Source organism: Pogoniulus pusillus, chromosome 17 (genome assembly GCF_015220805.1).
Source record: "Pogoniulus pusillus isolate bPogPus1 chromosome 17, bPogPus1.pri, whole genome shotgun sequence".
NCBI lineage: Eukaryota > Metazoa > Chordata > Aves > Piciformes > Lybiidae > Pogoniulus > Pogoniulus pusillus.
Genome location: NC_087280.1, coordinates 19998589 through 20021965, shown reverse-complemented (window position 1 = coordinate 20021965; position 23377 = coordinate 19998589). Strand labels below are relative to the sequence as shown.

General features: G+C 42.9%; 2 long non-coding RNA genes across 2 annotated transcripts in view; one reads left to right on the top strand and one right to left on the bottom strand.

The window, feature by feature from the left end:
- LOC135183156 (uncharacterized) overlaps positions 1-23377 on the top strand; it is a 207463-nt gene that overhangs the window by 27003 nt on the left and 157083 nt on the right. The window lies entirely within an intron of this gene.
- The window catches only part of LOC135182720 (uncharacterized), a 42980-nt gene continuing 24427 nt past the window's right edge, over positions 4825-23377 (bottom strand). Inside the window, exons 2-3 of the long non-coding RNA XR_010305284.1 lie at positions 5842-5930; positions 4825-5110 (exon numbers count right to left, since the gene is read on the bottom strand). This is a non-coding gene — a long non-coding RNA (uncharacterized LOC135182720). The remainder of the gene's footprint in view (positions 5111-5841; positions 5931-23377) is intronic.

The window sequence follows — 23377 nt, the reverse complement described above, 5'->3', positions numbered from 1 at the left end:
GGCCATTAAACACTGTCTGTAAAGAGTGCTCAGCTTCTAAGAAAATATGTGTAACCGAAACTCCTCCAAAGACAGCCATTAAAAACAGAGGCACAGGCCCTTGGAGCCAGCCTAAGGAAACCTTATTAGACATTCAGCATCCAAAAACCACCTCACACATGACCACAAAAGGAAATTCTGTGCTTAGAGCATAAAAGCCTGTGCTTTGGGAAGGTTTTGCTGTCACCACATTTGGGTTTGCTCACGAAACCTCTACAACCTCACCACAAACCACAAAGTAAACCTGCACGGTGTAAATTGTGCTTATTAATATAATTGCACAAAATTAACTCTGTGGATCTATTATTATTATTATTATTACTATTATTGATTCTGTTTTTAAAGAATGGCATTGGGATTTTCCAGCTAATAGCACAAGCAACAGCTGGAAGCTCTGGGTTGTCCAAATGGGTTCCAAAGTTTGCATTGAAAATATTAATCTTCTCAATAGAGAATAATCTTAGACTCATGTCTAATCCAAGGACTACATTAATGTCAAGGCCCTTAGTGGAATGTCCTCTACTTCAGAATGAAGAAAGAATCCAAGCTGATCTTAGGACATTTTTCCTTTTGCCAACAACTCTAAGCCTGCTTTCATTTTAAACTACAAATATTCATCTTCTTCTTTTAAGTCTGTTGCTCCAGAATTTAATTGTTTAAGCAACACACTAGAAGGATGCCACCAAACTTTTTGTGATACTGTAGACCATGTATCTTGTCCACCACTTGGTAATTAATAACCCTGAGAATGTCTGCACCAAATCTCTTCCCCCTCCCCCACTTTTCCCCTCCACCCACTACTGCTAGTGCTGTTAATTCAGCAAAATTAGTAGTCTTGTGTTGTCAGAACAAATCACTCCCACTCAGTTGTGAATGTGGTTACTCAGCAAGACTGCACATTCAGAATTTAGGGGACATATTTTTTTCCTCTCTCTGTTTCCCTCTTTCACATCTTTTCCTCCCCCTGTATGCATTGTGGTTGCGAACATCCGATCCGGGTACAATTGCAGTGGGCGATTACTTAAATTCAACCTTTGACTTCAGGAAAATACTCAGTGTCTTGACACTTCTTTCACCAAAACCCCTGCCTCGTGCTGAATCAAAGCACTTGCCATAAAAGCATGCTATCATATATCATCCCCCCTCCCTCATCTTAACTGGTAAATGCAATTAATTATTTCTTTACCTTACACCTTATAGACAGTTACCTCAGGCATCTGAAAACAGGTCTGCTACTTGTAACCACTTGAGGCTTCTGTCATCAGAAGGAGATTACCCTATTATTACTTATTACACACATGCACGTGCACACACACACACACATGCATTATACTCCAAAAAGGTAATGCTAAACTGCCCCGCCACAAGCTATCAGCACCAAGCTGGGACTGGGGAGCAGCAAACCCACAGGCAAAACAGGACCCACCCAGCACAGCATGGCCTGAAGTTTACATTGACCAATAGATTTGCCCTGTAGAGATAATGTTTCAGTGCAGCTAAAGGTCTCTTGTTAGCTATGGGCTGGAAAAGATGAAACTGTGCATAGTGAGTATGTACAAAAGGCAACAAAGTGTATCGAAATACATATTAAGGGCAAGGAAGCTGATGGAGGGTCTGGAGAACAAGTTCAGAATGAGAGGATACAGCCTCGAATGGCACCAGGGCAGGTTTAGGCTGGATGTTAGGAAGAATTTCTTAATGGAAACAGTGATTTCCACTGAAATGGGCTGCCCAGAAGGTGGTGGAGTCACCATCCCTGGAGATGTTTAAGAGGAAGCTGGATGAGTCACTTAGTAACATTGTTTAGTTAATTGGAAGGGTTAGGTGATAGGTTGGACTCAACAATCTTGGAGGTCTTTTCCAACCTGGGTAACTGTGATTCTGTGATTCTTTTATGAGGAGTGGCTGAGGGAACTGGTGTTGTTTAGTCTGGACAAGAGGAGGCTGAGGGGAAACCTCATTGCTCCCTACAATTGTCTGAAAAGAGGTTATAGTGAGGTGGGGTTAGGTCTCCTCTCCCTGGTATCAGGCAAAAAAAATTAGAGGAAATGGCCTGAAATTGTGCCAGGGGATGTTTAGATTGGCTATTAGGAAAAGTTTCATTCCTGCAAGAGAGGTCAGGCATTGGAACAGGTTGCCCACAGAAGTGGTGGAGTCACCATCCCTGGAGGTGTTCAAGATACATGAGGATACAGCACTTTGGGGAATGTTTTAATGGTCTCAGTGGTCTTAAGTTAATGGTTGGACTTGATGATCTTAATGGTCTTTTCCAACTGAAACAGTTCTATGGTTCTATGGTTCCATATGTGTGTGTTCACTTTGGTACTACGAATGTCCCACCTTCAGTAAGAATAGACCAGTAAGCACTTTCACAGACTGCTTGGGAAAATATACCCAAAACAAAAGAAACAAAAAGAGAAAGAGGTCATTCATAGGTAAAGTGATAGTGCCTTTCAGGTTTTTTCTTTTCTTTTGTTTTTAAATTATCACTATTTATAAAACTCATGAATGAATTCATGAACAAAAGGCATGAAATATTCATGAGCTTTCTATAGATGTGGAAGTTTTGGCTAAACATGGATATACATGTGCAGAATATACACACACAAACAAAACCAGGTATGTGAAGAGTTAGAAATGTCACTCACAACCTGCTGAGAAACCTACTAGATGGACTCAAGACCTGCATAATCTTCTGTGGTTAAGCAGAATCATAGAATCATAGAATCAACCAGGTTGGAAATGACCTCCAAGATCATGCAGTCCAACCTAGCACCCAGCCCTAGCCAGTCAACCAGACCATGACACTAAGTGCCTCATCCAAGCTTTTCTTGAACACCTTCAGGGATGGTGACTCCATCACCTCCCTGGGCAGCCCATTCCAGTGGCAAATCACTCTCTCTGTGAAGAACTTCCTTGTACTGTTGCTGGTTGCCAGGCAGAAGAGACCAACTCCTGCTCAGCTACAGCCTTCCCTCAGGTAATTATAGACATCAATGAGCTCACCCCTGAGCCTCCTCTTCTGCAGGCTGCACACCCCCAGCTCCCTCAGTGTTTCCTCACAGGGCAATGCTCCAGACTCCTCACCAGCTTTGTTGCCCTTCTCTTGACACATTCCAGTATCTCAACATCTCTCTTGAATTGAGGAGCCCAGAACTGGACACAGCACTCAAAGTGTGGCCTTGCCGGTATTGAGTACAAGGGAAGAATAACCTCCCTTGTCCTACTGACCACACTGTTCTTGATCTAGGCTAGAATGCTATTGTCTCTTTTGGCCACCTGGGCACAGTGCTGGCTCATCTTCAGCTACTATCTACCACTACCTTCAGGTCTCTTTCTTCCTGGCTGCTCTTCAGCCACTCTGTCCCCAGCCTGTAGTGCTGCTTGGGGTTGTTGTGGCCAAAGTGCAGAACTCTGCACTTGGCCTTGTTAAATCTCATCCCACTGGCCTCTGCCCACCCATCCATCCTGTCAAGGTCCCTCTGCAGGGCTCTCCTATCCTCCAACAGATCAACACCTTCTCCTAGCTTGATGTCATCTGCAAACTTACTGATGCTGGACTCAATCCCCTCATCCAGATCATCAGTAAAGATGGCCCAGCACTGATCCTTGAGGAACATCACCAGTGGCTGGCTGCCAACTGGATGTGGCACCCTTGCAATAGACTCTCAGGATATGATGTTCAAATTATTATATATGTGGGTGTCCAAACATGTTTTTAACACAAAATACTTCTGTACACCAAATTGTTTGCTAACAGAGTCATAGCCTATTTCTCTGTCCCTTCTGCTATAGTTTTCTCTAGCACTGTGCACACAACACATGCACTGAAAAACTTCTCTGCTAATCAATGCTGCATAAGCTAGGTTATACATTTCACATCCAAATCAACACCTACAGTCATCATGACTTCATGTGTTTGGATTCTGTCCTAACTGGCAGTAAAAGCTGTCATTAGGAGCAGGAAACAGTATGAAAGACCTTTCATGGCCTCTTTCAGCATGCAATGTCATCTGTTACCATGGGTTGTATAGTACTGATGGCTATAAATGCCACTATGAATGATGCAATCTCCTATGTGATGATGAACTTGAAAAAAAACCTTTGTTGGATTTGTGCTTAAGGTGCTCATATTCAGGTCATTCATGAGCATCCAAAATGTTGATCACCAGCCGGGTGTTTCAGCAACCCCAGTGGCAACGCTACAAAACTCGTGCGCAGCCCTTCCTCTAAAAGATGGCACAAATAAACTCGCTTTATAGATGGCATGAGAGTTATTTATCAGGCATGTCAGCTGTGGCTCATTTCCTTAAATTCCACAACCTTTCCTGATGGAAAGGTTTAGAAATAAAATTTTGCAGTTTGCCTTTCCCTTTTTCATTTTGTTTCTCCACGCAGACCTCCCGCAATCAGTTTGGTCAGCTGTAGCTATAACTATGGCCTGTATACCCAATTCCTCTTCCATGTAGACTATGCTTATCTATCAGGAGTGAAGCAATTCTTTCCTAAATTGTAGGTGTGAGGCAAAGAATTGGGTGAACCCCAAAAGTGAGGGACATGGAAGGCCAGCCAGTGTTCATCACGGTTCAAACTGGTGTTGCGGGCAAGTCCCTGTTGCTGACTGCCAATGGCTTTCCATCACAAGCAGCTGCAACCTTGCCTACTGCAGCCACAGGCTGCTCTTAGGAAGCAGCTGCCAATCATGCTGTATTGTGCAGTGATTTTTTTTTTTGCTGTGAGAAAATATCCCAAACATAGGCTTTGATGGACTCATCAAATGTATTCTTTCACGCACATTAACGGAACCTGAGCCTCTGCCTCCAAACACAAAAAGGTCAAGTTTTAACACACACAATATTAAACTTTAGTGGGGTTGAATTAGCTTTGTTCAGATTTAGATGTTGGAACTTCAGGTGGTTAGTTGTCTTCTTTGTTCTCTTCAGGTATGGTCCACCAGCCTCAATGACTAGTATTGGGATCTTCCCAAGCCAAGTCATCTGGTGGCTATCATCTTCTTTATGCCTCTGTGGCTTCTTTCTGGAGGAAAGAGTTGCAAATAGAGCTGCCAGTCCTGGAAGATTTTGAAGTAAAAAGTGCCAAAAATAATTAAGGAGACTGGAAGTTAGTCACCATTGTCAGAAAGATAGGCATGGCTAACAAAGTTCAGATATGTTGCAGTGGACACAAAGGGTATTTAGGTAACAAAAACATCAACTACGAGGATGATGAGGGGACTGGAGGGCATGGCTTATGAGGAGAGGCTGAGGGACCTGGAGCTATTTAGTCTGGAGAAGACAGAGACAATTTGATAAATGTTTATAAGTATCTGAAGACTGGCCAGGAAGGAGGGGACAGGCTCTGCTCATTTGATCCCTGGGATAAGACAAGGAGCAATGGGCGTAAGTTGCAGCAAAAGTGGTTCCACCTCAACACAAGGGGGGACGTCTTTACTGTAAGGGTCACAGAGCACTGGCACAGGCTCCCCAGAGAGGCTGTGGGGTCTCCCCTGGAGACTTTCAAGGCCTGTCTGGATGTGTTCCTCTGTGATCTGTGTTAGATAGTATTGTCCTGCTCTGGCAGCCCAAAACCAGAGAGCAAACTCTGTTCTTATCCATCTCAGCAAGCCTATGAGTGCAGTAGCCATCATCATTGTTTCCTTTTCGCAGCCTATAATCTAATTCTTCTCACCAAAATATTCTAGCTAGGCTCAAACTAGCACAAAGCTACATCTTGTCTCTTATCACCTAGCCTTAGAAATATCCCATTCTTTTCATTTCTTAAGCAAGCAATCAAAGAGCTCACCTTCTTTCTTCCTCTTTCTCTGTATATGAAGAGATCATAAAAAATGCAGGTCCACGGGAATTTCTTACATGGCACTGAATATGCTTGCCCTTAAAAACAAGAGATTTACTGTCAAAACCTGGGGCTATACAGAGGAAAATAATAACAAGATTAGGAGAGAGGAGTTTTTCAGGTCTAGAACCAGAGCCTTGTAACAAGGATAGGTCCTTTTGTTCTCATCTCTTTTAACTTTCTTTTTCCCTCGTAACAGTTGCCCGGTGGTTATGAAGAGCTTCAGTCCTGCATTTCAACTAGGGGGCCCTTCTTTATTCTCTCAGAAGAGGGCTGTCTCAAGAGCACCGTGCTAAAGTGCTAAGTTATCATCAGGCTTGGGCTTTCGTGCAACTGTTTGTGTGTGTGTGAAACAAGCTCTCAACATGTTAGTAAGAAGCCTTTAACCCAGATTACGCCACCTCTCTTTCTATAGTGTTCTTTTAGGGCAGAGTGTGAAAGGTCACCCTCTCAGCCTGGATAGCTGTACTCAACCAATTACAGTGCACCAGTGTTTCCACAAAAGAGAGTTTCAAGCCCATAGCTACAAAAGATTTTACGTGTCTGATTTTCAAAACCACAATTACAAAAGGAGGAGGCTCGCTTGTGTCTGATTTTGAGCCCTGAATGATTTTTTGTTGCTGTTGTTGGAAAAAAAAAAAATCAAATCAATCAATTCTGCTTCTCCAAAGAGGTCTGAAAAATGTAACCAGCCCAGCACCTATGTTATTTAAAGAGCAAAACCTCTAATCCCTCGGGTTCAAGTAGGTGTGATTCAGGAGTCCTGTAGCTGACAAAATAATAGGAAGGGTTATTTGAGTCTCTGAGTAGGGTGTGTTTATGGAAACAATATTTACAGCAAGTGGTATAATGGCTTTGAATTGCACCTTGCATTTGCCTCACTTTCCTGCCACGTCGGGAACTGCATATTTCTTTTGCACTGATACATTTTCAGATCTAATTCACCGACTCAAGTTTCATCATAATCCCAAATAGAAGTCCTTCTTAAGAAGTGTGTATGAGACTGAGCCAGCAGCCCATGTTCTTCTGCAGTGGAGTTAAGCTGAAGTCAATGCGACGACATCCATGTTGCTCACTGTGGATATCAATAGGGAGCTCACTGTATAGAATCATAGAATCAGGCAGGTTGGAAGATAGCTCCAAGATCATCCAGGCCAACCTAGCACCCAGCCCTATCCAATCAACCAGACCATGGCACCAAGTGCCTCATTCAGTCTTTTCTTGAACACCTCCAGAGATGGTGATTCCACCACCTCCCTGGGCAGCTCATTCCAATGGGAAATCACTCTCTCTGGCAACAACTTCCTCCTAACATCCAGCCTAGACCTCCCCTGGCACAACTTGAGACTGTGTCCCCTTGTTCTATAGTTGGTTGTCTGGGAGAAGATACCAACCCCCACCTGGCTGCAACCTCCCTTCAGGTAGTTGTAGACAGCAATGAGGTCTCTGCCCTGAACATTAGTCATCTTAGAAGTCCTAAAGTAGATAGTTCTCCATTTAATCTGCAGACTCAGTGCCTTTCTTTATGTAGCTAAAGGTCTCTCATTAGTTAGGGGAGAGGGAATCTCAAATGCTTGTAAATTGTGTGGCTGAGTATTCAAAAGACAGAGGATTTAGGCTATCAGCTCCTCCTAGTTAGTTCTCAGGGAACACTCCATGCTTTCAGCCTAATTTTTAAATAACATTACAATGAATATTTCAAAGACATGGAGTGTTGAGTACCTGCAATCAAATCAAATAGGCAGTCTGGAAAATCTCAACCTGGAAGTCTTGGTATTTCTAGTCTGTCCCTCACAGCAGCACCTCGGTGCCTGTGTTTAGAAAGGAGTGTGTTTTCTACTCCCTTTCTTCTCAAGCCCTGGAAAACCTATTAAAAGCACAGAACTTGTCTTTTGTAGTGGAAGGTGACAAGTAGAGGAACTAAGTAAGGCATGGTATTGGAATTAGCAGCAAAACATTCTTGGGATCAAAGGCTGCAGCTGAATTGTTCCAATATAATTTATTTGACAAATTAGGAAATATTACTAGAGGTTACAAAGAATCAGAGAAACACCCATGTTGGCAAAGCCCCTCAGGGTCACCAAGTCCAAACTAGAACCCTACTCTCCAAGATTCACCTTAAACCATATCTCTAAGCACCACATCCAAACGACCCTTAAACACATCCAGGGTGCGTAACTCAACCACCTCCCTGGGCAGCTCATTCCAGTCCCTGACCACTGGAATGAGCTGCCCAGGGAGGTAGGAGACCTGTGAAGATCTATGAAGCCAGAGACCTATAAAGTCAGAGAAGAAAACCCAAGACTGGTGCTATTTCTGTCAGTCCATGGGATTCCTGAGCAGCTCCATGGAGATAAGAGCATCCCATTCTACAAACCCCTTTGGTGACTCTGGGACAAGTGGTTAAAATTCCTGCACCTCATTGCATGTATCTGCAAAACAGTTACTGATGCAATTCTCAAATGTGTTGTGAGTTTTACTTGCCAAGTTTTGGGGATTCTTGAAAGAGGAGAGCCAAGTGAAGTTTCACACCATCTCACAAAGATATAAGCGAGATTCTCTGAGCCTACCTACATGCTGCTATATGGATTCCACTAAAGATAAAACAAAATGTACTTGCTGCACATTTCCAGCAATTGTCCCATGTCTTTTTCCCCCCTCTTCCTCTATTCAATGAACTGTTAAAAGGCCAAGAAGAGCTGTTGTGCAGATGATACAAAACTAAAGAACTTGTGGTAGGTGTTACACATTTTGGTACCATCTGTGCTATCTAATCCCAGCCAAAACAGTCTCCTGTTCCTATGTAGCTCTGAATCTCACTGGGAAAGCGGGGGGAGTAGTGTGACTGGCTCAAACCTTCCTGTGTAGGAGTATTATTATCAGTGTTTGCAAATTTTTTCCCTCTTTATAACTACCATAACTCTTCTTTAAAACCCCTCATCTGGCTGCTGGCCTACTAGAGATGGAGCTCTCTACAGAAAAATGGCTTGTGTTGGTTGGTTCACTTCTGGTGTGTCAGAAAGAATCTTCACCCAAGAGAAAATTGTCATCTCACAGAAGAAGTTCTTGTTTCATTTCTTTTCTTTCTCACATTGCCTTGTGGTGTTTTTCACCTTCCTTTGGGTCAGGGACAGAGACAACATCCCAATGGCATATTTTGTAGCATAAATTCTGGATTTGTTTAGCCTAGAGAAGAGGAGGAAGACCTCATTGCTGTCTACAACTACCTGAAGGGAGGCTGTAGCCAGGTGGGGGTTGGTCTCTTCTGCCAGGCAACCGGCAACAGAACAAGGGGGGACAGTCTCAAGTTGTGCCAGGGGAGGTCTAGGCTGGATGTTAGGAGGAAGTTGTTGGCAGAGATAGTGATTGGCATTGGAATGGGCTGCCCAGGGAGGTGATGGAGTCACCATCCCTGGAGGTCTTGAAGAAAAGGACTGGGTGCTAGGTTGGCCTGGATGATCTTGGAGGTCTCTTCCAACCTGGTTGAGTCTATGATTCTATGATTGAAACTGCTTGCAGTAAAGACTCCCATTGCAGCTTCTCATAAGACCCAAACTCATTCTGGGGCTTGTTTGAGGCTTGATTTTGTTTCTAGGTTCAATCCATGCTCTGACCTGCTCTCAGGGAGCTTGCACTTCCCTAAAAGTTTATGGGAAAACCTGTTTGTGCAAGAGGCTGGCACATGTACACACATTAGTTAGCTTATATGTGACATACGCACAGCGTTGTCATCACTGTCAAACACAATAAAAGTAAGGCTAAAACACTTAGCCACATACTGATCTGCTTCTATAGCTCTGTGATGGTTTGGGGGTTACCCCGCCCCCCCACACTTTTGAATTTGCCCCAGCTAACTCAGACGGACCCTGGGAATATAGATGAAGCAATTTATTTACAGCTAGCAGAATTTACAAGCAGCTATTTACAATACATACAGTTATATACAATTATATACAGAAATATACAAAGGATAAACAATACAAAAGCACAACTCCCCTCCCAGAAACCTGAGTCCCCAGGAGGGGCTCTCAAACCACCCCAACACCTCCCCCCGGCCCTCTCAACCTTACCCCAGTTCTCAGGAAGAAAAGAGGTGCAGCCAAGAGGTTAGGGAGCAAGGTTAGTAGGAGCAGGGTTAATGAGATGTGACCAGGTCTAAGGCAAAAGCAAGAGTGAGAGACAAAATGGAGAATGTTTACTTCTTCTTCCCAGAGCTCTCAGCGAGACTGTGAGAGAAGTTGACATCAATTGTTTTCATTTCACTGCCCATTATCTAGTTCTTGTACCAAAACATTCTAGCTTGCTTCAAACTAGCACACTCCTGTAGTATACTTCATGTAATAAGGTCTTTCTACAGAGTTCTAACATGGGGAGCAGCATGCTTCCTGGCACTGTTTGCTTTGGAAACGATAGAGGAAGCATCTGATCTCAAACTTGCCCCATTGTTCTACTGTCCTGCTGTTGCCATATAATCCTTGGGAACCTGTGGCCTTCATAGGAAACACAAAGGAGAATCTGATTAGGCTACACATTACTCCTCACAAGGCTGATTTGTCTTGGAGATACTTTTCCATAGGAGAAATATTTGACAGGGCCACGTTAATAGGAGGCAGAGAAAAGAGTGATAGAATTAAGAAATTAAAAATCCACTCAGTCATAAAGGCCTTCTCCTACCCCATGCAAAAAAATGGTGCCCTGTGTCTCATTTTGTAGTGCTATGACAATTCCTAGCAATGGAGACTTCCATAGCATCCCTTCAAAGATAAGCAAGGAACAATCCTCTCCCAGAAGCCCACTTTTTATGTTGCCAATACATATTTCCATTTTGGTCCAGCACACCTGCTTATGCTGAAAGCCTGTGCAAAATACTCACTGTGATGCCATTCAGCCACTGATTTAAAACATGCTACTGAAAGATGGGAACTCTTGCAAATTACATGAACTTGATCACTGCAATTGTTGTCAAGACAAAGTTTGCCTTGCAATGAAGCACTGCAGCCTTTCACTGCGCTTATGAGCAACACTTCCTTGCATTTTATTGCCCTTGGAAGGTGGCATCTGCAGCTTGATATTTTCACAAATGATCAGCATGTTTGAGGCACAGATGAATATATACAGCAGCAGTACCAAAAGGTTAACCTCCAGTGCCTGCTTGCTAATTCCTTACCTTTAACCTACCCTCTTCCCTGTAGGTTTGTGGGGTTTTTTTTTCCTTTACACTTCCCACATTACCTGGATCAGATAAATGCATGCTCTGTTTAATCTTATTAACGTAAAATCCACTCAACTATCTTATAGTTAAGTACAAAATCTTCACTCCCGAACATTGGTTTTGCCCAGGGATACAGAAGAGACAGAAGTGCTTATTCAAGGCTAGATTAGTCTCACTGAGACATGTGGACAACTTGCTAATAAGTTTGTAGAATGCAAGACTGTACAGTACAAATTCAAGGGAAAACTTTCCAGGTTTCTGGGTTTTTTCCTTCCTTCCTTCCTTCCTTCCTTCCTTCCTTCCTTCCTTCCTTCCTTCCTTCCTTCCTTCCTTCTCTCTTTCTTTCTCTTTCTTTCTTTCTTTCTTTCTTTCTTTCTTTCTTTCTTTCTTTCTTTCTTTCTTTCTTTCTTTCTTTCTTTCTTTCTTTCTTTCTTTCTTCCTCCCTTTTATTTTCTTTCTTATTTCCTTTCTTCCTTCCTTTCCTCCTTTCTTTCTTTATTTCTGTCTTTCTTATTTTCTTTCTTCCTTTCTTCCTTTTCTTTCCTTATTTCCTTTCTTCCTTCCTGCCTTTCCTCCTTTCTTCCTTTCTTATTTTTTCTTTCTTTCTTATTTTTTTCTTTCTTTCTTTCTTTCTTTCTTTCTTTCTTTCGTTCTTTCTTTCTTTCTTTCTTTCTGCCTTTTTGCCTCTCTTTCTTTCTTTCTTTCTTTCTTTCTTTCTTTCTTTCTTTCTTTCTTTCTTTCTTTCTTTCTGCCTTTCTGCCTTTCTTTCTTTCTGTCTTTCTTATTTTCTTTCTTATTTCCTTCCTTTCTTTCTTATTTCTTTCCTCCTTTTTATTTTCTTTCTTTCTTTCCTTCTTTCTTTCTTCCTTCCTTCCTTCCTTCCTTCCTTCCTTCCTTCCTTCCTTCCTTCCTTCCTTCCTTCCTTCCTTCCTTCCTTCCTTCCTTATTTTCTTTCTGTCTTCCTTTCTTATTTCCTTTCTTTCTTCCTTTCTTTCTTTCTTTCCTTCTTTCTTTCTTTCTTTCTTTCTTCCTTTCTTATTTTCTTCCTTCCTTTCTGCTTTTCTTATTTTTCCTTCCTTCCTTTCTGCTTTTCTTATTTTCTTCCTTCCTTTCTGCTTTTCTTATTTTTTCTTCCTTTTTTATTTTCCTCCTTTCTTTCTTTCTTCCTTTCTTATTTTCTTCCTTCCTTTCTATCTGTCTTTCTTGTAACCACACATTCTGCAAGAAGAGGGGTACTTACTGCTCTAACTTTGTCTTTTTTCCTCTCCTTGATGAGTCACAGGAAATATCTGCTTTTTTTTCACTACATCCATCTCTTCCAAAAAAAAAGGGGGGGGAAGAAAAGGCAGACATGCACTGTTAATCAAGGGTTTAAAAAATGATCTCTCCTTTGGTTCATTCATCAGTAATCCTTTGTATAATAAAAGCGGATCAGGTACCTTTAACAAAATGGTATTTCTGAATTACCCCTGGGTAATTCAGAATGGTAGGCATTTTAATCTCTACAATCCCTAGTATGTATCTATTTATTTTCACTGGCTTTTGGCACCCAGCTGGCAAAAATCCAGTCCCCAAGGCAAAACAACTATCAGAAACAATAGGGACTTGAGAGAGGAACACAGACAGTGAAAGAATGCTCAGATTAATAATTTATTTTCTCTATTTGGTTTCCACTGGCATCTAGCTGGCACAGACACACACATAGAGATACACACACACATCAAGCAATACAAGGCAAGAAAAAGCAAGGGAAGAGACAGAGGGAGTGAAACTGGAAGACAATACAAGTGGAGAAATCCCTACTGACCCACTGCATTTTATTCAAGCTTTCTTGTTTTCCCAAGCCTCTCTTAAACTGACATTATTCCACTGTAGAGAAGCAGAGAAGATGAGAAAAGCTGAATGAGAGCAGCGCTGCCCTGATTCCAATATACTTTCTGTGTATTCAGAAGTCACTTTGCCATCCTCTTGCCAAGTCCTGTGTGTGCATGTCTGTGTGAGTGACAGGGTTTGTAAGTAGCTGACATCAGGGACTGTATTTATCAGCTTGCTTACAAATCTCAGCAAATCTTTCAAAACGATATCTCATGTCCCCAGAATTTGCCAAGTCATGCTCCCAAAACCTCACAAATAAAGTTTAAATGAAACCATTTGGAATGAACCATGGACTAAAGTTATAGCTATTATAGATGATGCTGGGTTTCAGTTAGTGGGGTATATCAAACCAGTAGGATCACAGGCAGATTAGAGAGTAACATTAAATATGGAATTGTCTTGGTTCATTGGAGGAATAGTGTTAAATAAGCCAACAAGTGGTTCAAGAGGGGGAAATGTTAAGTGCCACATGCTGTAGGAAAAGCAGCATGGTCCAGAAAACATGGCTAGAGTAGAAATATGTAGGACTTAAGACTTCCTCAGTCTCAGTAAGAGAAAGTCAGAAGTGGTAGAAGTCTTCAAAAATATAAGTCTAGAAACAAGGGTGAAATGAATGAAACATTTTAGACATCTTCTCAAGCTAAAAAGATTTGGGGCAAATATCAAGAAACATTTGAGGATATGAATTAAAAGTGGCTGCTAGAATTGATCAGTTAAGTGCCATGGCACTAGAGGCTGTTGAGAAAAAGAACCAGAGGTAAACTATGTCTGAGACATTGCTTATTCTCTCCTAGCACCAAGAACAAGAACTAGACAATCTGCTGAGGTTCTTTCCTGGCTCACTCCTGATGGTTCCATGAAAAAAAAAAAAATAAATAAAAATTTAAGGAATGTCAAAATTTTGGGTGTTCATTCCTCATTGTCCTCCACACAGCATGAGCTCCAGCCGGGAAGAATTAAGCAGCAAGAAAATTCTCTCTGCTCTGCCCTGGCACCACAGCAGCTCACAGGGGGAAAAAAAGAAAAGAAGAAAGAGCAAAGAATTAAAAAAAAAAAAAACAGAAGGAGGAAGTTCCAGCAGAAGTCCAGCTTAGTGCCTCCAACCTCAGACACCAAAAGGCTCTCACTCATGGTCGTAGTACAAACGTGGTCTGGTTATCATAGGATCACAGGATATCAGGGGTTGGAAGGGACCCAAAGAGATCATTGAGACCAACTTCCCTGCTGCAGCAGGACCATACAATCTAGCTCAAGTCACAGAGGGATGCATCCAGACAGGCCTTGAAAGTCTCCAGAGAAGGAGACCCCACAACCTCTCTGGGAAGCCTACTCCGGTGCTTTGTGACCCTTACAGACAAGAAGTTCTCCCTTGAGTTGAGGCAGATCCTCTTTTGATGCAATTTACATCATTGCTCCTTGTCTTAACCCAGGGAGCAAGTGAGCAGAGCCTGTCATTCCCCCCCCACCCCCCAGCCCTCAGATATTTATAAACTTTTATTAAATCCCCTCTCAATCTTCTCTTCTCCAGACTAAAAAAGCCTCAGGTCCCTCAGCCTCTCCTCATCAGGCAGTGTTCAGTCCCCTAATCATCCTCTTAGCCCTTTACTGGATCTTCTCCAGCAAATCCCTGTCCCTCTTAAGCTGGGGAGCCCAAAACTGGATGTAGTACTCGAGATGGGGCAGAGCTTAAAAGCCGGCACATAGTCAGTGGATGCCTGATTACTCAACTCCAGTAAGGTTCTGCTGACCACACATGAACTGGCCTGGGTTTTTTTCACCTGGATGAAGCTGGATGAAAAGTGGAACATGCTTTCCACAGGGCAGCAAACTGTACAGAGAGCCACCCTGCCAAGTTTCATTCCCACCGTCCAGAGAGAGAAACACTAAGCTTTTGTCATTAAACTGGCCTGTGGTGCATGAGCAGAACAAGTTCTTTTGTAATATGACTGCACAATTGCACTCTCAATCATATTTTGGGGGGGGGGGGGGGGGGGGGGGGGGGGGAAGAAGCTAATTTCCATGCCATAAATGTACTATTTCAACCAAAATATTTGATGTTTGGTTAAATTAGAACAGAAAACTGGGGGGAGGAGGGGGGGGGGGGAAGAAATCCAGCTGAAGGTTAGTGCCACACCATAATTAGAAGGAATAATGTAGCATAAGACTGAAAAGAACTTCCAAGGTCACTTAACTCAGCTCTCTGCTATGCAACTACATTGTGTAATCCTATTTATAAATGCATTGAGCTCCAAGTCAAAAGTAGTTTCATTATTTGCCTTAACTGCACCTATTAGAAGGCTGTTCGAGAGTGTCAGTCCTCCACTGACTGGAAATCTTCCTCTAATTTCTAATTTAGATTTATTCACTGTCAGTTTATCCCACTTATTTTTGTTCCAGCAGTGTTTACTAATTTAAATAACTCTCTTTTATTACATCTTTACTCCTCTGATACATTTATAAGGAGAATCATACCCTATATTCAGCAGTTGACCATGAGGCAGCAATGTGCTCTTGTGGCCAGGAGGGCAAGTGCCATTCTAGGGTAGGTTAGAAAGACTGTGGTTAGTAGGTCAAGAGAGGTTCTCCTGCCCCTCTACTCTGCCATGGTGAGGCTGCATCTGGAGTACTGTGTCCAGTTCTGGGCCCCCCAGCTCAAGAGGGTCATAGAACTGCTTGAGAGAGTCCAGCACAAAGATGATGAAGGGAATGAAACATCTCTCCTATGAGGAGAGCCTGAGGGAGCTGAGGCTGTGCTGCTTGGAGGAGACTAAGAGGTGACCTCATCAATGGTTATCAGTGTGTGCAAGGTGAGTGCCAGAAGGCTGGAGCCAGGCTCTGCTGGGTGATGCCCAATGACAGGACAAGGGGCAAGGAGTGGAAGCTGAGCCATAGGAAGTTTCATTTACACATGAGGAGGAATTTTTTCCCTGTGAGTGTGACACAGCACTGGAACAGGCTGCTCAGGAGGGTTGTGCAGTCTCCCTCTCTGGAGATATTCAAAACCCACCTGGACGCGTTCCGGTGTGATCTGGAGGAGATCCTGCTCTGGCAGGGGGCTTGGACTGAATGAGCTTTGGAGGTCTCTTCCAGCCCCTGACATTCTGTGATTCTGTGTATTTCTCATACAGCTTATGTTATGTAAAACTAATATATATGTCAATCGGTGTCTGTACCCCAAGGAACCAAAGATGCCTCTATTCATGTGTGGTTCAGTTTGAGTGCATCCACTGAAGACTGAACACAAAGTGACAGCTTACAGAAAAAAATTCCTCCCATACAGGCCTGTGATTGCAAAACTGGCACACAGACCATTTTCCTGAAGGTTCAAGTGCTGGCCATTGCACCTGGTTGAGTTTCATGTGAGCTCACCATTTTCCTGTTCCTGCAACCACTGCTGACACTTCGTGATGACAGCAGTGCTTTTAGTCCTGGCTGTTAAAGAAACAAAAGGTGAGTCCTTTAGCAAACAGCTCGGGAAGCAGGAAAAGGACATCAGGAGCTTATCGTAAACCTCATTAAAAGCAATTCTGCTCTGTAAGTCTGTGGAGAGAGAATTTTGTATGAGAGGAAACAGACAGGAGGCAGCAAATGGGCATGAGGTATCGCTCAGAGCTCCCAGCTCTGTCACTGTGTGATCCAGTCAGGATAGATGCTACCACACTCCATTACAGATAACAGGGGCTCTTTATAAAACACATGAGAACAATCCTTGAAACACAAAGAGGAACTCGTTCAAAGAGACTGCATTTCTTGGAGTACCGAATCCAAGCTCCAGCTAAGAGCAAAAGAAGAGCCTGGGGAATCTGGGGACTTTGCAGTGATAGTTTAATTAGACTCCCCTTATCTGTACAACAAATGTGGCAGCTCTCTGAAAAAAAATCTGCCTTTTTTTTTGCTTCTCACTTAGAGCTCCCCTTTTCCCATCTCTGGATTAGCCTCTGCCTAGTAACACACACAGTGCTTATGTGCCGAGGACTAAAACTTGAAGCATTCACCTCTAAACATGCTGCATTTGTATGTAGAAGCAGAAAACTGCCTTTAAAGTAGTCACTGAATAAGGAGATTCTTTCCAAAACTGCTTAGGAAAAGCTGCATTTAATATGTGTATTTATAGCACATTATTTTACATTTTTTTCTACCTATCTGGACTTTCTTTTTTTGAAGGTCTTATCTCTATTAGTCTAAACAAAGCCTCTCAGATGACTTCCCATCATCTCTATTTCATTATCTAGCTCACCACTCTTATCTGGATATATCAATGTTTGTTTACAATTATTAAGATTTCTCTGTAAAGTTTCCAGGGGGGGGGGGGGAACCTTAGAAAACTCTTAACTTCACTTTCTCATAGCACAAGAGCAAGAGGTGACTCAGGAACAATGAAAGCAGCAAATGCAGAACTCCTAAAAAGAAATATATTTAATTCAAAGAGTTTGGTAATTTTGCCATCAAAGGATAATGTTCAGGCCCAATATGCTTTAAAAAAAATCACATAGAACTGGCACCCTCCAGGGATTCACGGGAGGGATGATTATGTAGGTAATGACAGGTAGTGACAGGACTAGGGGGAATGGAGCAAAGCTGGAGGTGGGGAGATTCAGAGTGGACGTGAGGAGGAAGTTGTTGAGCATGAGAGTGGTGAGAGCCTGGAATGGGTTGCCCAGGGAGGTGGCTGAGGTCCCATCCCTGGAAGTGTTTAAGGGAAGGCTGGATGAGGCTCTGGAGAACCTGGTCTAGGGTAGGGTGTCCCTGCCCATGGCAAGGGGTTTGGAACTAGCTGATCCTTGTGGTCCACTCCAACCCTAACTGATTCTATGATTCTGTACCACTGATCTACCCACAACTAGGAAGGGATGTTGGAGGTCTCTTCCAATCTGGTTGATTCTATGATTCTACGAATGACTTCAGCCTTAAAAGGGAGGCACCTCTAGAGGTATCAAAGGTGGCAGACTCAGCTAGATTTGAAACATCACAGCTGAACTTGTATGACAGATGATGCTTTAGAAGTGAAAAAGTTCAGATACTTTTGGCAAAGGTGAGAACGCTTCGTTTTCCAAATTATCACTTGGACAGGGAATAGAAGATCACTCTCAAGTTTGCCCACCTTCTCTTGAAGGGGAAGAAGGGACCAGGGTCAGCAACTTCCCTTCTGGCACTAGACAAAACAGAAAATCCAGGAAGATGAGATGCATTTTGATTAATCGAGAGAACTATCTGGGGGAAAACAGGAGGGAAATGGCAAGTCCAGAGTTCATAGGAATAATCTGCTATGCACAAGGTTAAGAAAGGATAATGCTCTGGCTCATAAGTAATAGCTTCCTATTCCTGGATGTCCTGTGCATCTGGAGGTGGGAATAGCCCCAGAGATGCTCTGCGCTGTGCAGATTGACACACGTTGTTTTTTCCCGGGGTAAGCCATTAAAGGCAGGCAGCGGTTGGGAAAGGGCAGCGGCACAGCCGGCGCGCCCACCCTTTTTGGAGCCCAGGTGAAAGACGGCTGCCAAGGTCAGGCATCCAGTCACCAGGTGGTGCATTTAATTTAAAAGGAGTGTTAACCTTGTTTACACAAAATAACACCAATATGCAGAGAAGCAGTAAATCCATTGTCGTTAAACAGCGGGGAGGCTGGGCTGTGCTGGCAGCCTGCCCGCCCGGAGCTCGCCTGGCACCCGCCGAGCGCTGCCGTTGCCGGCCACGGAGCCCAGGCCTGGAAATGCTGGCAGCCTCTTGCATAAAAACGCTTGCGGTATGCCCTTTCTACCCTCCAGTTGACTCTTTACATTCTTGTCAAATATATTTAGAACAAGAGGTGTCCACTTGAAGGGAAACATTTGTTAATCACTTAAATGCAGGAGTCTGGCAGCGCTCCAAGTTTACATTTATAAATATGTAGTATCTGTTTCCAGCTAAACAAGGAACTCCTGACCCCCCTCACCCACAACCCAGCGAATATATATATATATATACATATACACACACATGCATAGGAGGGGAACTTGCAAAGGAGGGGGGCAACTGGGAATGACGAACAGAACCAGCTCGGCTGAGGCAGGACCGGTCCAGCACCACCACCCCCCACTCCCTGCCGTCAATTTGTTCTCTGCCTTTGTCTGCGAGTGATGTAGATAACAGTGCAGAAAGAGGATGATGTATCTTTAAGTAATGAACAGATTAAAGTTAAATTCCTGTTGACCGAGACAGTTGTGTTGACATTCCTGTTGTTTAGAGGCAGCTGTCTCTACTAATGACACTTTGATAACTGGAGTGAGGCTGCTGTTGGGCAGGGGGATGGGGGCAGGCAGAGTCAGCCGGGTTAAAGAATGCTCTGTTTAAAACCCGGTCATCCAATTAAACATTAAAGCTGGATCAGAGATCGTCGGCAGCGATGCTATTCGGGACGGGAAAATTCTGGGCTTCTTTTTTAACTTATGCTCAGATTATGTGGCTTAGAGGTCAGCCTGTCCCAGTTTGCTGCAGGATGCAGAAGATTCCAAGAGTCTTTAAAATAAGCCAGAAAGCAGTAAACTCTGTCAAGCCATCCATGCACTGCCATGACACGGGCAGCACACACACACAGTCGCCAGCGGACGGTTGGGACTGGGGTCACGTAGAGGTCTTGCGGGACAGCCTCCCTCTCCCACAGCTATTCAAACAGGCAGTGAGAGAGAAAAAAGATCTACGAGCATCCCATCACGCTATCACAATTCCCATGATCTTCTCGTGTCTTCCCCACATTGCCCCGAAATAAGTTGCTCTGCAGGGCACTCTCCTGCTCCAGCTTTGTTTACCACTTAGTCTTACATTAGTATGTTTACTATTAACAGCCACCCTATCTGACTGTGGACTTCTCACCAGCAAGGGCTACACTGACATCCCAGAGCCTGTTCCTGAAGTCCTTGCTCAGGTCACATTCTCAAGGGGAACACATTAAGCCCAAGATCTACCAGGTGATAAACTTCAGACATGTAAATAACCTACTAGATCTCTTCTAGTGAAAACTAAACAGAAGCTTAAACACTACCAAATCAATGCCCAAAGAAGATAGCAGAACCAGTCACCCCAGGTCAACATCAGTTCCATCTCCTTTGTATCAGCAAAATTGGGTCCTACTCAGACCTAGAAAGTAGCTGTTCAGATGCCAAAGGCACTTGGCGTTAGGTTACTGCCTCAGAGTTTCCAGCACTCCAGAGGACAGATTAAAATGCAGATGCTTCTCTCCCATCTTTTTATTAATGAAGGCTAAATTTAAGACCTTTAAAACAATGTGATAATGCCTCTTTAATTCCAAATCAAATGCCACATGCTCATTAACTACAATGGAAATCAATGGATTTCAGTTTGGATTTATGAAGTCACTTTAATGGACTTCAAACTCCAAATAAAAGTACTGAAAAGGCAGCGTTTGCTTCCACCGCTAAAAACATCGCTGCTGTAGTAGGAGCAGACTTCATGCAGCTAGAAGGTTTACAGTAAATACAAGTTGATTTAAATGAGTATCAATTAGAGGGAATGTACCTTGCTAAGAAATCTTGGCTCCTTTTATTGATCCAGCCAGCCAGAAATTGAATCTTCCTAAAGTGAAGAGCGTCAGCTGGTTTGACATTTGGCATTAGGAGTGGCAGGAGCTTAGCTCTCTGTTCCACCTAGTTTGAAACATTTGGTAGCTGGAAGGACACTCGTGTTTCAGGTAAACACTCAACGTGCAGGTAAAAAAAAAAAACCCAAACACAAATCTTTTAACAGCACAGAAAATCACCAGACGGGCAGGGTCACATCAGTCCAATTTCCAGTGGGAAAGTCTCCAAGTAAAACTTGGAGCTGCTACAAGAAATCACACCGCGGGTGGGGCAGTAGCTCCCCGTCCTCCCTTGAGACTCTATGTTGTACCAGCGCCTCTGTGCTTCTGATAAAGAGGCTGGACCCAAGCTCTGACTTATGGCCACTTAAAGATACTGTAGCACTTTTCACTTGCAGGAACAAGAGTGTCAGAACTGGTGCCTTGGCTGCAGTCCAACCTGGTAATTACTTTTTGCATTGCTAAACATCACCGGTGTAGAGGCAGGCAGAGGTTATATTCTACTATTGAGTAACACCAAGTCACAAAGAGCAGCCAGAAGAGCTGGCTGCGTTTCACTGGGAGTGGGAGAGATCTCTGTGGTCTGCAAAGTGTGTTGGGGATCCTTCAAGATGAAAGGTTCATTAACAATTGGAAGTTAATATTAGCATAATAATCAGTCATAGCTCTTCTTGTAAAACCCACTCAAGAGATCCCACACTGCAGGTTTCCATTCTCCAGCATAAATTTATACTCATTTCCCAACCTGCAACGAGCAGAGTCCAGCAAGGATTTTCCATATGAATGATTTTCCAATAGGAAAGGCAGTTTCTTAAGAAGCAGGGTACTACAAGGGGATAAAATAAACCCCCCAAAACATTAACTGGGCCCCAAATTGCCATTTCTCCATTTGGTGATTGGAAGACCAGTATTATTTCTTGTTTGGTCTAAGAAAGAATGCATCAATGTTCTGAAATATAAACACTGTATAGCAGAAGAATTTCTTTAAGGAATAAAACTTAAGCAATCATTTCATGATAAGAAAGGACATTTAATATGGACACTTGGACTCTTAAAAATGATCAATCTGCTTAATGTGGAAATTTTATATATATATATATATATATATATATATATATATATATATTCTGCACTAAATGTTTCCATATTTCTTTTCCAAACAGCACTGCAGTTTTGGAATTCAGTTTGATTCAGAAAGTATTAAATAATTCAAACAGACAGCCACATAGTTCCAGGTCGAGGTACATTTTTAGCCTCAATACCTTAAATTTCAACTAGTCAATGATCAAGCAAATCCATCCTCCAGTGATTCTAACACAGGAAGGTGATGAGAGTTACATGATTTGCCATCATTTGTTTCCCATGTTTTCACTGGAAGCAGACATCCAATTTCCATAGCACTATATGTGATTTTCACTAGCAGATTTTTTTCTAGCATAAGGTGAATTAATACAATATTGCAAAGAAATACCTGAAAAGGGAGGCTGTAGCCAGGCGGGGTTGGTCTCCTCCCCCAGGCAACCAGCAATAGAAAAAGGGGACACAGTCTCAAATTGTACTGAGGGAGGTGTGGGCTGGATGTTAGGAGGAAATTCTCCACAGAGAGAGTGATTGGCATTGGAATGAGGGAGGTGGTGGAGTCACCATCCCTGGAGATGTTCAAGGAAAGCCTGGCTGAGGCACTTAGTGCCATGGTCTAGTTGATTGGACAGGGCTGGGTGATAGTTTGGACTGGATGATCTTGGAGATCTGTTCCAACCTGGTTGATTCTCTGATTCTGTGAAATGGTCTTTGATCAAAGGTACTTCTACCAGCTGACATCAGTTCAACAAAGCACATGGAGGAGGAGCATGACAATCAGACACAAGTTTGAATAAGAAAAATGAGTTCTTTTCATTTGCAAGAAGTTCCAGCGGAAGAAGCTTACATACCTGTGCAGTACCACTGCTGGGCTTGTCATGCTCCTTGAAGAGGTAGCTTCAGTAACGTCATCTTCTTTAATGAGTAGTTTTTATCCATCAACAGGAAAACAAAACTCAGCCTTTTAGGAGAATAAAGCTGCAAATAATCCACAGGGTGGATTCTCTTTATTTACAATATTTTTTCTCCTGTGTTCTTGTTTTCATTTGCTGAGATTGTTGGAGGTTTTCCATGTCTTGGATACTTAGACACCACAAACAAGTCAGAGTAGCTGGATGCCTAACTAATTAATCAGTTTTGGTCTAAGTGGCAAAAATACAGACAACACTTTTGTTTGTTTTTCCCATCCTGAAACCAAAGGCAACTTAGGAAACCACAACTGCCCAACAGAAATAAAGCAGACAGGAAACAAAGCCTTTACATAACAATTAAAGGTTTAAGGAAAAAGCAGTTTTCAACTTTATTAGCAGGGTGAGACGCTGCAGTGGTGCAGAGAGAGAGAACCCTATTTGCAAAACACACCTGGAGTGGGAAAAGCAGCAAACATCTGTATGCCAGTGAGCATGTTCTCAGCTCCCATCACACACCATAAGACATCAGTATTAAAACTCATCCACCTGAACAACTTCTCTTTCTCTTTTTTTAATCAATTTAAACATTCAATAATTAGTCATAAGTCTAACGTTCGCTTTCGCTGATCATTTAGATCTCAAAGGTTGAGGAGGAACCAAACTATGGCAATTTCATCTTAATTCAAGTGTCAACCTTCTTACTGAACCTTGTGCCTTAGTTGGGGTTTTAGCTAGATTTATTGTGCGGTGAGGCAGACTTTTCACACGAGAAAATGGTGCCTTGATTAGCACTGAATGTGTATCATGAGAGATTGCTGGGATTACAAAATAATG